Here is a 5,672-nt window from a genome sequence, read left to right as displayed (position 1 = left end):
CCCATAAACTAAAAATAAATAAATGGGGATTTTATTTCAATTGAAAACAACAACAAAATGAGAGGCCTCGTGATCACCTAAAACCTAGAAACCCAATGAAAGATTATGCGGGTCTTTCTAACTTGGTGGCACGTGCTGATTTGCTTAAATGGGATGTGATGCAGCCAATTAATGCTTGTGTTAATTTTACTGCAGAACACCCACACACTCCAATCTCCCTTTCCCATTCTGGCCACATTAGATTTTGCAGAGCCAGTGGTTTTTAAGACTGGCATTCATGTTTGCATGTAAATAAAGCAAGAACCACAAACAAAGCCAGCAATCTTACATACTTGCCTTCAGTGGTAAAGGATGGAACGCCTGCCTGCTACCAATCAGCAAGTGGTTGCTATGGTTACAAGGTCAGGAAATATGCCTTTTCCCCAGTTGTCCAAGGCTTGCACATGTCACTTCTGAAACTATGAATTTTATATACAGGTCAGGAGATGCATACCAAAGAAATAAATAGTGTATTGGACCATAATGACAGCTAACGTTCAAATGTCCTTGAATTTTTTTTTTTAATTCTATCCAAACACATTTTGTCATTTTGAATGGGTTGGGGATTTTTTGTATAAAACTGGAGCAATTTCTTCCTGTAATGAAATTTGGCAACGTAGGTACAAACTATGCCTTGTTGCAAGAAGCTGCACTAATAACTTGCTTCAAAAATAATATTGTGCAGGGTGTTTAATTTGCTGCAGTGGGCTGGCTTTTAAAAAAGTTCTTTAAAAATTACAGCACTGCAATATTTTAACATAACTGTTTGATGCAATTTAAGTACTCCAAATGACGACTACTTTCTAGAAAACAAAATTATGAACTTTGTGCTTATCGATAGATATATAGACAATACTGGGGTGATGCAGTGAATTAAATGCAGGTGGTTTTGTTTGAAAATAAAACTGCTTCCTTGCACAGTATATATTGGGAAGTTCTAATATAACCTCTATAACCTGAAAACGATAGTCTATGTAAAATGGCTAAGTTGTGAATTCAGCTCTTGATGGTTATATGTCATTGAAGACTTTACTAGGAAAATTAGTCAAAGGCCTCTCCAGGGATTTTGCATTTTGCAACAGATAAGGTAGGTCAAGTAAAGATGGTTATTTCAGGGTCTGTGTTATTTTTGACTTGTATTCTTTAGTATTAACTTATTGATATTTCTTTTGATATCATCTGCTTAAAGTCAAGATTCATTATATATCAGATATGAAGAGAATCATTATTTACTGTAGAGCTTATAGTTCTGAAATCTACTGGCTTAGAGCATTGGGAGGAGGATGTGAAATTATATATAGCATATCTGGCAATATTAAGTTATTTTACTTCACCCACACTGTTAATTAAAAAGCTTGCTACAGCCAGATCCTTATTTTTATTTTAGCAATGACGTGTGTATGTGTGTTGTTGTTTTGTTGTTGTTTTTCCTAGCTGAGGATTGAATGGACAGTGAAATATTGTGTACCATTTCATAGCACAACGTCTGGTGCAAGACACTTCAAGCAGTTGTAATGTCATTATTTTGTATCTCTGTGTAAGTTCCTTATATGAATCTTTCTAATGAGACGTGAAGAATATCTCCAATCATGAAATAAAAGTTCAGGGTTTCTCTGTGCTCCGTGTTTCTTATTAGCTTTGCAACTTTACTATAGTTCTAGCAACTCGTCCACTGATGCTAAAAAACCAAAAAACAAACCCTCACATATATTGAAATAGGAATATAACACAAAGGAGAAGAGAGATGTTGTTCCCCCTTTCCTTTTGGATTGCATCTTTTGTTCAAATGAATATCCTCACCGCCCCCCTTTCTCTCTCACTCTCATTTGGCCAGAAAAGATTAGTCTGTACCTTGATAACAATCCTTCCTATTTCCCCCTCTCTTTTTTTCATTTTTTCTTTTCTTTTCTTTTTTTTTTTGCAGAAAGCGGCATTCAAATGAGAAACTAAGCACAATTCTTTTCAACAGGCAATTTACCCCATGACGAGATATGCTTTCACTTATTTTTCTCTGACATTCTCGCATCTAGCAGCACAGCAGGTATCCAGAGGTTAGGCTTCAAATAAAGGATAACTACTGCCTTATATTAATAGATGCCATTGTATGAATGTCATATTATTGCAGCATTTAGTTCCTTTAATTGTTTTCTTCTAAATTATATATGATAAGGCCCAGACAAGTGAGAAATATATATATATATATATATCCCTACTCTTTTATCATTATTGTGATTGCTCTGTTTGCACATTTGCTTGGGCTTTTTTTAAAGTACAGAAATATGTTTTTCTACATGTAAAGCTACTTGGAATTAATAAATTGTCTTGAGAAATGTTTGAACTGCAGGATGCTTCAATTAACTACTTATGCTTCAGATCATTTCAAATATCTGCACCTGTAATCCCACCCCGAAATTCAAGAAACATCAGAGGGTCGAAAACAAATATCCTCTCGCTGAAGAGGATGGGTTGCTTCCCTTAAACAGCCAGCTGAACAGCATCCTTCAGCTCTCATGGTTATTCTATGAGACCATATCGGGATGTTTTCATGTATATTTTTCTTCCCCCTTTGTGACATTTGTTGTGTAGCCAGATGAGCCCAGGTTATGTGTCTTGTGGCCTGTGTGCAACCTTGTCCATTAGCCAGTCCCCACACCTTTGATGTGAACCATCATCCCTCTGGTTTCTGTGGTTCATTCATTTTTGTGGTTCTGTAACGATCTCTGCCCTAGTCCTGAATCCTGCCTTTATTGTAGACAGAGCTGACAACAGGCAGCCTTGTCTTTCATTTCCTTGATGTACTTTGTACTGCAGTATGGCTTTTGTTAGTATTGATGCAAACATTACCATAAACCACCACCTAGGGACTGAAAACAATTGACTAACTGTTTTCAAATCCAATACACTTAAGTTGATCAGATACAAAGTTTAAGTACAGTTAGCTTGGAAGGGGGGAAAAAAGCACCAATGCTGTGTGGTCTCAGGCTCTGCGTTCTGAAAAATAAAGAGCAGCGGAATCTGCCTGCTTATGTCAAGACAAATGGCAATGAAATCTATTCAAGAGGTGAATATTGAGCCAGGAACATGCACCTTCTCTTGGCTGACAGGACCAGTTTTGCTTCCTTTGGCCTTGTTTAAATGATCTCCTCTTTATCTCGTTTTGAAGGCTCGTTCGAAGCAAGAAAAGAGAGATGGGATTATAGAGGGAAAGCAACCATGTTATGAGCCAGTTCAGGTTCTGATGAGATGTGCATTTTAAATTGGCTGATGTTAAAATTCTCTGTTAAATTCTAAACAGCAGGCTAACAATCATGGCACTCATTATAACGGAATATTTCATATCATATGGAAGAATTTCAAAGTTAGCTGTGTTGTAAATGCAAAACTCTGTCTGACCCTTTTTGAGTAAGGAGCAGTAGCAGGGTCATTTGCTTTTTGAGCCTTGTTAGATCCTGGATTCGAGCCTTTGTAAAAGGGGCTATTCAGATTCCGTTTCCGTACGACGCTTCAAAGATGTCAGTTGCATCTTTGAAGTTTCTTTCTAAATTAAGCAGTGGAGAACTTGAGAAAGTGAAACAAAAAAGAAAGAGAGAGAGAGATTCACAAAATGAATCAGGTTCAAGGTTCTATGCATATTTCAAATCTGATAAACCTGATATGCTTCTTATTAAGCATACAAGAATACTGCTACTAACTTCCCAATTTGTTCCTTTTCTTGCAGGGATAACGTGTTGAAATGAAACCTAATATTTGGAAATGCAAAATAAAAGCTGTAACGAGCTGTATTTGAGCCCATTATAAATGAAGTAATCTGAAAATGAATTATGATGCCTCTGCCTTTACGAAAGTGAACACACCTGCATTTTTCTGTTATTTCCCCATATATATATATATATCTGGAAATAACAGAAAAATGGATGGAGATTTAGGGTTGCAGTCACTGAAGTCAATAGCATATAAGCAGTCCAACTGTGCACAGGATTGTAACTTTAGATAGTTCTCTTTTAATGCATCTTGCTCTACTAAAAGAAGCCCACTAATTTTGAAGTTTGCTTGTTTGTCAGTACCTGCCAAGGGTACAATCTTAACTCAATTAACACCATTGCTAAACATTTCCGCTAACTTCTCTGGCATGAGGCTTATACCATAATTTCATATATTGTGCTAATCATTAATGACTGAAAGTAGTATTTCTTTGGAACGTGACTTGTGCAAGCTCTGCAAAGCAGGCTCGCTTCTTAAAAACTTTAGTAAGTCCATCAATCTCCCAGACCCCTAATAAACATGTGCGTTTGGATGCAATGAAACTTTACTTCTAAATGTTTGCATTTGGGGTTGATAAAGGAATATGCGTAAATGTTTATCAGCTTTACTGTAAAGACGTCTATTTCTGCAAACGAAACACCTGTTTCATATATGTAAATGAAAGCTCCATTAATACTTCTTATTGTTTCAATAATGAATTCTTACTCTTGTGGTTATGTAATTCATTACCAGGTTCAGTGCCAATATTACTGCTTAGCAAAATAGCCATGGAAAGTCATTCACGAGAACTTTGTTTAACATCTCTATAATTACACTATATATTGGAATTATCACATAACTGTAAAAGTTATCAATAATAATTGACTGTGAATCTTTAAGAGGCAGCATATCCAAGTTCAGTTCATACAATAAAGATGCTGGAGAGCTCTAGTGATTTAAGTCTTGAGTTCAATGTGTCATAGCCTCCCTGACATCACTTTATTTTTTAACCATCATCCAGTGGACCGTATAAGATATATAGGGGTTGGTGGCTTCAGCTGCTTGAATTTATGTGCGAAATCGCTTGCTGAATTGTCCCATAATTGGGTTCTTAAAATAGATTTTCTTGCCTAAGTACAATTGTAGTTGTGTATTGTAACCAAGTTTAAGCTTCTAGGTAACAAAAACCACCAGTAGGTATTGAGAGGGAAAGGGATAATGGTCAATTTCTATTAATTACCACATAGCTTTAATGCCATATTATAACAGCCAGGAATAAATGGAATCTTGTGAAATTTCATTAATATCAAAAATAAGCACAACCCAAAAAGTTCCTTTCACATTACAACCACGCTGCACAATTATTCACTATTTTAATCCAAGCATAGTATCACCGCAGAATATGGGCACTAGCTTTTCCAAAAGTGTAGTAATGAGCTGATTTCATCACTAGAGTAAATGATTTGTTACCTATACAAAATCATGGGCTAACTTTCACAAAACAGATCCATTGAAGAACTTGCAGGCTGCAACGCTATATGCACATACTTGGAAATGAGCGCCACTTGACTTAATGGGAGTTACTTCAGAGTAAACATCCATACATTCAGGCTGTAAATATTTCATTTGTTTACTTTTCACAGTGCTGAACCACAAAACACTGGGACTCTGATCCCGCTAGCAAGCAGTCTGGCTAATTAGCAATCTAGCTAATATTCTTTTTAAATTTCATTTCAGTAGGAGTTATGACAAAGCGTTGCAGCATGGAGTGTTACTGTTCAGTGCTCCAGCCAGCCAGCCAGCCAGCCATGCCTTTTTCTGTGGTATTCCATTACATCCCCGGCTCCCATCCAGTTTCTCTCCCTACCCCATCAGTCAGCCTTCCAGGCTCA

At 36.7% G+C, this 5,672-nt stretch overlaps 1 long non-coding RNA gene across 1 annotated transcript; it reads left to right on the top strand.

Moving 5' to 3' along the window:
- The first annotated feature begins 492 nt into the window (after positions 1-492).
- LOC309374580 lies at positions 493-3,880 on the top strand. Its single transcript, XR_014170631.1, has 3 exons — positions 493-1,126; positions 1,964-2,080; positions 3,758-3,880. It is a non-coding gene; the product is annotated as an uncharacterized lncRNA (long non-coding RNA).
- Positions 3,881-5,672: the final 1,792 nt, after the last annotated feature.

The sequence above is a fragment of the Podarcis melisellensis genome (assembly GCF_964234715.1).
Source record: "Podarcis melisellensis genome assembly, chromosome: 7".
Lineage (NCBI taxonomy): Eukaryota > Metazoa > Chordata > Lepidosauria > Squamata > Lacertidae > Podarcis > Podarcis melisellensis.
The sequence above is the reverse complement of the archived record's forward strand: the minus strand, read 5'-3'. Positions and strand labels throughout refer to the sequence as shown.